Here is an 11,289-nt window from a genome sequence, read left to right on the forward strand (position 1 = left end):
TGCTTTAACCATGCTCCGCTAATCTGGTATGGCTTTGGAAACTCATGAATGTTATTGACGTGCTTTTTGATGTGCAATCACTTTCATTAGTATTGTACTGTACCACATAGATGACCTAAGTGAACTGTGCCACTTTTGTAGAGAGGCAGAAACATTTCATGACTCTGCAGATTTCAGTCATTTTTTCTTTCAGTCATTTCTTTTCTTTCAGTCGTGTTTTCTTTCAAGTGTTGATTTCCTTCAGTTCACAAGTCTGAGATCTTAGGCCATATGTCCCTGTCAATTTTCATATGACGAGAGGTCACAGAAGTAGGAGGAGGAATCATTCTGATAACAACTTGATGCAAATACCATAGGACATCATCTTGCCGTGACCAGAAAAAGCGGTTGACTTCAATCCGGCGCATACACTTCACATTTACATGAGTTTCCTTCAAATCTTGAATCACACCAGGATAAATTTCACCATCATATTTAACACAGCACCACTGGCCGATGATGTCAGAGTTTTGCCAAGGAATTTCAGATGGATTCTGACTCTTGCCCTCCTGAATGGATGCTGTTCCCTGAACCTCGAAGGTAAAGCTTTTGGAGTTGTAACACTGACACTCCATGGTCTGTCTTGTTGAGCAAAGACAGCTCACATCATGGTAAATGATTTGTCCTGGGGTAAGTGTTACAACTTGAATCCTCATGGTTGATGGCACCACTGTGAGATTATTAGGCATGCTCTTTATGGCCTCATCTATGTTCTCTTCATTGATGTAGAAGAACTTTACTGACATCTGAGCATCCAGCAGTGCACTGAATAAGAGCTCAGCATTAGGGATGTCTTTTCAGTGGCTGACCAGCCTGTCTGCGGTCCTTTTTAAAAAGCCTCCAACACCATCTGGAGCACCCTTGCTGTGGCTTGCCTCCAGACATTTCCAGGTGCCTGACTGAAACCCCTGCTGCAGCTTAGTACAAGAATAGATAGAAATTGCTTTTCTGCCTGTACTGTGTGCTTGGCCCATCACTGAAAAAATGCACCACAGAAACATTTGGATAGGAAAACTTAACCAGGTCAAGTACTGGGGATAGATGGGTCCATATGGCAGCAGGGCCTTTCTCTTTTGACAGGCTGATTGTGCCAAAGAACATGTTCATCCACTCCACCAACATGTAGAACTCCAGTGTGGAGTGTTGCCTGCTGCTGGTTGGATGCAAAATGTACAGCTTGGATATCAGAGGAGTACTTGCAGGCATAATTTTCTGAAAAATCTTCATGAATTAAAGCTGTAGTCTACGATGTTGAAAATCGGTCGAGAATGCCTGAGACGGTTAGGAAGTTTTAAAAAAATCATCCCGCCCCTCCACACACACACCCCTCCCCTCTGTGCTACCTGATCCCTCCCACCGGGAAACGACCTGAACAACGTCACTCAGTCAAGCTGTGATCACCGGTAGTAAACATCCTCTCTCACAGCTGAAAGCAGTGAACACATAAAGCCTTGAAGGAATGAACACTTACAATTTTGACTGATTGACGTCATTTACTTTCACAACATTGCTTAGTCGCTTCAATCTAATGACCTCGCTAATGACACATCATATGTAAAGTTGACTTTCGACACTTGAACTTAGTTGCTTCATCAACAATTCAATGTCACCATTGTCCTAACAAAATAGCTCAGAGGCACACGTTTGAGTTCACGCCCACGCAAGATTAGCAACACATGCAATGTTCTAACAGAAACCCGCTAGGCCTACTGAAATATATTCAAGCACTTCAAGAAATATAATTACTTTGATCCGTGATAGGCGATGCTAAACGGCTAACAGTCCAATGCCGACCGGCAGCATGAGCATGTTGTCAGACTGATAAAAAGCTATTTATGTAACACCTCACACCATAAAAGTATAAATAAATGCTTACCTGCTCAACAAAAAGTCAGCCGTGAGTGTAGGGGCAAACAGGGCCGCTTGCTGCTGTCGGTTTGTTTTTTCTCCATTGCTGAGCTGATGCTACTTTGCTAGCTACCATAGACTGTCAGCGCGAAATTTCATATCGCAGGAGGGGGGCGGGGCGGGGCGGGGTGGAGACGCGAGCGCCACGTGGAGTTTCAAGTGGAGCAGGGGATTGGATGAGAGCAGTTGACCAATGTAAGCTGTCCGGCCGGACAGCTTACATTGGTCAACTTCTCTGCAGCTGTACACCCAATAGAGTGAATGGATTTTTTTCATTCTTTTTTCTCTTCATATTGTTAGGATTGTACTGTAGAACCATAACCAGCATCTGAACGAGGTTATTAATAATGAACAATCTTTGAAATCGTAGACCATAGCTTTAAGCATTCACGATCTGTCATGTTCTTCTTTAGTTCCCGGGAGTAAGTGAATTGTTGTTTTATGTTAAAGAGATGTCTTTTGAAGTTTGTAAGCTGGTGTTGGAAGAGCTCGAGGAGGTTCTGCAAAGTCGTGATCTTAACAGGCACTTTCTCTTTTTTACCTTTCTTGTTCTTCTCTCTGACAACAGTCTCAGTTTTCCACTGTGTGAAGAAAACACTTACTCGCAAGTCCCCCTCACTTGCAACTGGGAAGTCTTTATTTTGCTGGCAGGGCATTCATTGTAAATACAATCGTTTGATTTCGAGTCACAGCATATGGACTCTGCCATTTCCTCCAAGTCAGTGGAGTTTCTTTACAAGAAAACACACAGCTCTACATTGAACTGCTCTCGGTGTTGCAGTTCTGTTCAACTTTCCTTCAAGGCATCTCTCTGGCTGTTGTCATTTCTGCATGACTTGGTTGGTCTCCGATAGGAGTTTTCATGGATTTCTGAGAAAAGGCCCATCTAAAGAAACTCCCTTTCTTCTTTTCTACTCTCTCTGAGACAGGCCTTGGTGACATACATGCAGCACCATCTTGCTCTGCTATGTGATTGTTAGATTTGCACTGTCCCACGTGTCTGATGTTCTGTCTAGGGCTGGACAATAATTCAATATCAATATATATCGCGATATAATTTTTTCAATAATGGTGATATGATTTTTAAACACATTTCCGATATTTCAATATACATTACAGGCATGGGCTACGTTTACGTTTTCATTTTTACTTCGTAATAAATATAAGCAGCACGGCACAATGGTTCATATGTTCATTATCTCCACCGTTCGCAAAGACCCGACCCCTTTAGTTACTGTTGCTTTGTCCGACAAGCTACGCCGCTCTCACGACACACACTATGTTATCATGCAGTGAAATATACCTCGCAGAGCAGAGAGGACGCTGACAACACACTGACAGACCAGGTTGCTTTTGATATGAAACAAAGTCTCAACTTTCAAATTTGGCAATTTTGTCAAGAAATTTAAACAATAAATACCGTTTTGTGGCTCTTTAAAGGAGAACTCCGGTCAATTTTAACATTGAGCTCATTTTTTTGTACATTTGGAGTGCTGTCAGTACAGAGAACAACGACAAAAATCGGTGTTGCCTACACCGTGTTATCCTCTTTTTAAAATCTGCACCCTGTTGACTTCAATGGGGCAAGTTTTAAACCTGCTTTTAGCCTCTTAACATCCTTGATGTGTCATTACAAGTGCCCAGCCAATGTGAGTGATTCCTTCAGAGTGAACACGGTGAATCTGACTGCAGTAGATGTGAAAGATATGAATAAAAATGATGTTATTTCAGCCAGCGCACATATCTGTATTTACATCCTGTTTTCGGTTGAAGTCCAAAGTAGTTACAACACGATACCTGGAAAATATAAATATTCAGTATAATTTTCAGTACCACGGGGGAAACCGCCACATACTGCAAACTGCCATATAAATATTTTAATATCTAAAAAATTTTCCATCCATTTTATCAAGGCAATCATTATTTTCAAGCTTCATAAAGCACACATCTCATTGTAACAGTAATCCATTTAAAAAGGATCAGCTTACAACATTAGATTACCTTGCACAGACCAATCGTTTCGCTTCATAAGACCCCACCCTTGTGAAAAAGAAGTGTACTTAATTGTATTGAAAGCGCACTTTTTGTGTGCTTAAAATAATAAAAGTATACTTTTTGAAAAGTGCACTTGCAGATAAAATTAAAGACCACTTATGTGTACTTAAAGGGAATACACTTTAATGACAATATTTATTAACACACTTAAGTGCACTTTTTACAAATGCACTTTGTAATAATGTCTAATTAAGTTTTACTTAAAGAAAGAACACTTTTATCTTAATATTTATAAACACACTTGTGCACTTTTTATGAATGCACTTTGTAATAATGTCTAATTAAGCTTAACTTAAAGAAAGTACACTTTCATCACAATATTTATAAACACACTTAAGTGCACTTTTTACAAATGCACTTTGTAATAATATCTAATTAAGTTTAATTTAAAGTAAGTACACTTTCATCACAATATTTCTTAACACACTTAAGTACACTTTTTAAAAATGCACTTTGTAATAATGTCTAATTAAGCTTAACTTAAAGAAAGTACACTTTCATCATAATTTTTACAAACACACTTAAGTGCACTTTTTACAAATGCACTTTTTAATAATGTCTAATTAAATGTTACTTAAAGAAAGAACACTTTCATGACAATATTTATAAACACACTTAAGTGCATGTTTTAAAAAACTGCACTTTGTAATGTCTACTAAGTTTTACATAAACATACATTTTAAATAATTATGATTTATAGTGTTTTAAATTTATTAAAGTTAAAGTTATAAGTTATTAAAGGAAATTTATTTTGATGTATTGACTAATATAATAAAATAGCAGTTTTAATGGAAAACATGGAAAATAATTGATTTTAATTCCAACTCAAGTGTGTTGTCCAAAATTAATTTGTTAATGTATTTTAAATGTGTTTTGTCTATAATATACACTGTGTGCATTATGCAGTTGAAATGTATTTTTCCAATACATCTGCTTACAGTATAATCCAGTACAATTTATTGTTGACATTTTTATCACCAGCCCTTGCTCTATGGACTCAACTATGTTGTAGCTACTTTACATCTGTGAACATAATAATATCATTATGTTGTTCTAAGTAAATTAAACACACATTTAATTGTATTAATTGCGAGCAAAAGTTAAACAAATGTAAACAAAATGAATTTGCATTTAAATTCAGTTAAAATACATTTAATTTTAATCATACTACACTACATTGAAAAAAAGACTTTTAGTTAGGTTAATGAGTAAAGTTTTGTGAACTTACAGAGTTTAACAACACAATGAGTTAGAACAACTTCAACTTAAACAGAAAAGCTGAAATAACATTTAACCATGCATGATATATGAATATGTTGTTTAATGTGCATGCGCGAGAAATACTACGTCATTATGACGCACTACTTCACTAGAGTTTGAAAAATGCATGTAACAATAAATATATTCGTCTAATTTTGCAAAGTAAAAACAAGGTTGTTCCAAGAGGAAAATTTTACTGGAATTCACAGCTGGTTGATATAAATTGGAAAAAAGCATGGCTTTTACCGCATAAATTCTGTATTTCCAACAAGGTAAAAGAAGTTCATTTTAAAATCTTACATAAAATGTATCCTGTAAATTCTATAATATCCAAATATGTGGATATTGATAACTCCTGTTCCTTCTGTGGACGCGCTGATGAAAGTTTTATTCATCTTTTCTTTCATTGTGATTCTACAAAGAAGTTCTGGTCTGATTTAAAGTATTTCATATTCCATCCCCCCATGATAATTTATAACTTTTCTCTTAAGGATGTAATATGTTACTATGATAATAGTAAGGATCAGTCTCTAATTCTTGTGGTTAATTTTTTTATATTACTGGGGAAATTTTTCATTCATAAACAGAAATTCTTAGGGTCTCAACCCTCATTTCCTTTATTTTTAGTGGAATTTAAATCACTTTTCAATTATCTTACCCTGATAGATAATAAGAAAAGTAATAGATTTATAGAGTGTTATAAAAAAATATTTGGTAAGCTTCCCTGATATTATGGCAATCAATTTACCCTTTATATATTGTTTGTATAAGATGAATTTACTATCTCTGTACTCTGTGGCTAACTATCTTTATTTGTATTTTATTTATTTATTATTTATTTATTTATTTATTATTATTTCTCTGAACTGTATATGTATGTATATGTTTATGTGGGTTATTTTTTTTTAATATACTTACATGTTTGTGATATGAGAAATATGTTAACTCTTTTAGATTTGTTCTGTGTTCACATGTGTCTGACAAATTTTTGTAATCTATACTAAAATTTAATAAAAAAAAAAAAAATAAAAAAAAAGTTTGAAAAATGCGCTATGTTTTGCGATCCGTTTGCGATGCGTGATGATACTGAAGCTAGCCAAACAAGAGAACAAAAGGAGCACCACGTTTGGATGTTTGTTTGCAGATGAGACGTTATGCAATAATCATTCAAGTAAGTATATCTTGATGCTTTCTTTAGTTAATTTTTTTTTCACCGTAACATGTCAGTTGCTGAGTGCATTTTAATTGCAGATATTATAAACTCAATAGACTCGGGAGGTGAATTAATCATGTTTTCAATAATTTATATATGATTGCATTCTAATAATGTCTTACATTGTAATGTGAGGAAGGCGGGTGTGGTCGTGTTCGAGGAATTTGGTTGCTGATTTTTTTTTTAACTAAACCGACTTTTTAAATTATTTTAAACAAGCTACTAAACATTTGCTGAATGCTGATCCAATAACACTCGAAGACGTTTATATACATTTAATACAAATAATCAATCTTATAACCACCATAAATATTTAATATATTACCCACCTCTAGAAAAAATGCTTGTATGTGTTCAATTTCATTTTGTATTTAAAGAGTTGTTCAATCACTATTTGTTTTGGAATATGTAATATTTTTGTGTTTATCTGGATTTAAACATTCATTTTGCAGGATCAGTTCATATTTGTTATTGGAGATACAGTGCAAGCGGTGTGGAATCACAGACCTGTATTGATGAGGTGATGTTACAAGATTTATTATGACAGCACATCCTGATCAAGCTAAAACACTACTTTCAAGTCACTAACTATCCCTATAGCTTTTAAATGCTTTGAATCTTTTGCATGTGCAAGTAATAAATTCCCACCTGTGCATTTTCACATGCGCCTATAATCATCATATATTTTATAGGTAACAAACCAAAGGAAGAAGGCTTGCAGCATTGCTGTGTCAACCGTGGTAAATACAGGAACAGGAACATCCTTCATGAAGATAGCTATGTGGGGCAAGCTTAAAATGTAAGAATACCTTTCTTAATTTGCATTGGTCCTGGGTTTGCATGGGTCATATATCTATATTTGTGTAATTGATAAAGTTATGCTTAATTCCCTGTAAAGTAGCAATAAAAAGGTTCTCTATTTTTAATCACTTTAAGCCCAGTGTCAGTAAAGATGGCGTAGTCAGTGGAATCCTGGTGTTTGTGGGAAATAGAAGGAACCTTGCCCAGCTTTCTACTACGATGTGGCCCTGGTGACTGAGGTAATCAATCACATCACACATTCATCAACAGTTAACAGTCAAAAGTTTACATACACCTTGCAGAATAAACTGCTTCATCAGGGTAGTACTAAATAAAAATAAAACGTATACATTTTTGTGAATTGTTAACATTTTGCAGATACTGCAAGGTACTTTGAAGCGCAACTGTATATCTATCTCTTTCATTCAATTGAGCCAAATATAATAATGGACTGGATCTGTGTTATAAACAAATTTTCTGTTCTTTTGTGTTTGTTTTTTCTCTCAAGGCATTTTTTCTGACTTTCCTGCATCTTTGAAACATTTCCATTCACATATACTCTGGAGAGCATCTGGGACATTGACATAAACAGCACTTTCCAACAACTTAAAAAATTGGGTGACAAATAATTTTGGTTTTTGTGCTTTTGGAGTTCTTCAGTGTTTTTTAGGTTTTTTTTTTTTTTAGACACAAACTTAGATTCACTGTAATGTAGGGCTGCACGTTTTCAAGTTTTTCATTAACCGTTAACCGAGGTCCTTAGCGGTTAATACTCGGTTAACCATAGTGTGCGCGCCGCAACCCCGAGATAGGCGTAATTTGCGGGTGGGACATGTCCCCACCACTATTTTCTAAGGTCGATATTGTCCCCACCACTTTTGAAACATCTTGCGGCACGAATACCAAAACAAATAAACAAAACATTTCCAGTTAACTAGCAGAGCATTCATTTTGTTCGTTTTTTTTTTTTTTTAGGCGATCTAGCGCTGAAATGTTTTGTTTTTTAAATCAAGTGATCAAAGTGCTCGTTGCCGCTGCGATCGAGAAGGGTCTTGTAAAACGTGCTGAGGTATTATTAATTCGTGGCCACGAAACAATTCACCTGAATATTCACCAATTCACACACAAAAAAAAGGAATAAAAAGCTGTACGAGAATAGTCGGCCTTCACTGAAGAGCTATCTTCACAGGTAAGAAAAACAGTTTAATAATTATTATTAATTCGTGGCCACGAAATAATTCACCTGAATATTCACCAATTCACAAAAAATAGGTCTTTAGCATTCACTAATTAATAGTATCAAACTGTTTTTGGCCACGTTGTAATTCGTTAAATCAAAATGAGGGAGGGAATTAGTTCAACGTGTCCACGATTTATTAAAACGAGGGAACAAATAAGTCGTCGTAACAACTAATTATTTAGATCAGTGGACAGGGCGCATAAGAACAAACAGTGAGAGAGAGCCCCGGCTGCGCGCGCGCGCACTCTCACCGCCTTCAAACAACACGAGCGCTGTATTGCTCTCACTCCCTCGCGCATATCAACACAATAGTAAAAGGTCGGAAGACCGATTGTGTTTTATAGATTAGTAGTTTGTTCATATAAAGTGTTTGATTAGCAAGTACATGTTTAGGAAATGCATAATACAAATTGTATGGGTTAATAACGGTAAACGGACTCTGCGGGTAAAACTGTTGTGATGAAACTGCGCATGCGCGGGGTAAAACTGCTGGGGTAAAGCTGTGGCTCTGCGGCTATTTTTTACAGTCTATGCTCTGCAGACAGATATTATTGTGCTGCGATCAGTGGCGCGGATACTATGTTTGTTTCTGGCTCGCGCACAGCCTTCCCACCCAGCAAAAACTCGTTGAAAAGACGACATTGCCAGTTGTCTAAACAACGTTAAAATTTGGTTGAAAAGTGAAAGGTGAAAAGACGTCTTTTTCAGGTCGTTGAAAAGACGACAATAAAATGACATCCCAATCGCGTCTAAATTAGGTTGTAAAGTGAGTTGAAAAGACGTCTTTTTCAGGCCTAATTTCAACCGTGAATTCATGATTATATTTCATTTTCATAATACGAAAATTCACAAAAGAGTTTATAAAACCATTTATTGACACATCAAATACATCTTTCACATAAAAAACACTTTCCTGATCACATCTTAAGCCTGCATATGATCAAGCATACCCTAAAAAAAGTTATATTGTGAAATATTACTACAATAAAATTAACTTTTCTTAAATATACATGTAAATATACAGTATAAAGTGTGTAATTTATTCCTGTGATGCAAAGCTGAATTTTCAGCATCATTACTTCAGACTTCAGTGTCACATGATCCTTCAGAATTCATTATAATATAATTATTTGATTCTCAAGAAACATTTATGATTATTATAAGTTATACAGCTTCATATTTTTTGTGGAAACTATGATACAGTTTTCAGTATTCTTTGAATAGAACTTTCATAAGAGCAACATTTATTTGAATCATTATTTTTTTTAAACAATTTTAAAGTTTTACTGTGACTTTTGGTCAAATTAATCTATCTTTTCTGTATAAACATTTTTTCAAAACAATAAATCTTTAAAATATTTATAAAACAGAACAATGACCAATTATAACCACATTAGAAAACAGTAAAGGGATAGTTCACACAAAAATTTAAATTCTGTCATTAATTACTTACCCTCATGTCGCTCCAAACCCATAATACTTTTGTGGAGAGCACAAATGAAGATATTTTTAACAGATGCCTTCTGTGCGTAAACAATTACATCTTTATTCACAAATGATGTATCTCTGACGCATAAGATGGCCGGCTCTCTCGCCAGCACAACACTGATGAATCGTGGTGCTCCATGAACACGTGTCAGAGACGTATATTTTGTGAATAAAGATGCCATGTTTTTTTTTTTGCACACACAAAGCATTCACTTCGCTTCATAAAGTTGAGGTTAAACCACTGGAGTCATATTGATTATTGTTATAATGTCTTTACTACCTTGAAAGTTGTAGTGGCATAAACTGTGAAATGGAGGGCCAGAAAGCTCTCAGATTTCATTAAAAATATCTACATTTGTGTTTCAAAGATGAACGAAAGTCTTACAGGTTTGCAACGACATGAAGGTGAGTGATGAAAATGTTTGGTAATGTTTGGCGCATTAGGTAAATGAGTTCCTCAGGGGCACCAGTAGATCTCTGCCTGATCTCTGATCTGCTCCTTCCACCATCCCAGTCCCGGATTATTGAGCCACGACAGAAGTTTCCACTTTGAATGCTTTAGCCTGGCTGTTTTTTCTCCAGCATCTAAAGTGAGAAAGAAAACAATAACCAAAATGTAAATGTAAAAAAACAATGCTTGTCCAAAATGTGAAGTATACACTTGAGTTTTCCCTCTACATATTTGTGCAAGATTTCAGTAATAGATAAATTGTAAATGTTTGCTTGATTAGATAGATGTTTATGCTGAAATATAATATTGGTTTGTGAATTGGTTTGGTTTGTTAAAATCCCCTATCACATGTCATTTTGTAGCGAACTTGTGTGATTAAAGTTTTGAGCTTCAGAACTTCCGATAACATAGTGAGTTTTTAGGGAGCGAATGTTTCAGTGCACTTTAAGGATTTTGTGATTAAGACGGCCTTTAACCACTGACTACTGAGCTAGAGACCTGAGTGATATGCACCCAGAGTTATGCACCTTGATTAGCTTGTTCAGGCGTGCTGGTATAGGTTGGAGTAAAGCTCTGCATGTAAGTGGACCTTGAGAACAATGTTGAGATCTCCTGCAATATGTTCTGAACTTACAACACTGGTGTCCAGACCAAAGTCCTGCAGAGTTTCTGGTGGTCCTGGATCAGCTGCTCAGGTCTGCTTAATTGGGTTTGGAGCTAAACTCTGTGAAGCTAAACAAACTGTAAAGGGGAGAAGACAAACAATATTATTATGTTATAAATAATTTGTTCTGTGTTCATCTGCTTAACTTACCTGTACAAAGTATGCATCAT

At 35.7% G+C, this 11,289-nt stretch overlaps 1 long non-coding RNA gene across 1 annotated transcript; it reads left to right on the forward strand.

Annotated features, from left to right (window-relative positions):
• Positions 1 to 6,927: 6,927 nt before the first annotated feature.
• Positions 6,928 to 7,626, forward strand: LOC307157096. The gene is made up of 3 exons (XR_013820864.1): positions 6,928 to 6,995; positions 7,168 to 7,274; positions 7,412 to 7,626. It is a non-coding gene; the product is annotated as an uncharacterized lncRNA (long non-coding RNA).
• Positions 7,627 to 11,289: the final 3,663 nt, after the last annotated feature.

Source organism: Squalius cephalus (assembly GCF_949319135.1).
Source record: "Squalius cephalus genome assembly, chromosome: 4".
Classification (NCBI taxonomy): Eukaryota; Metazoa; Chordata; class Actinopteri; order Cypriniformes; family Leuciscidae; genus Squalius; species Squalius cephalus.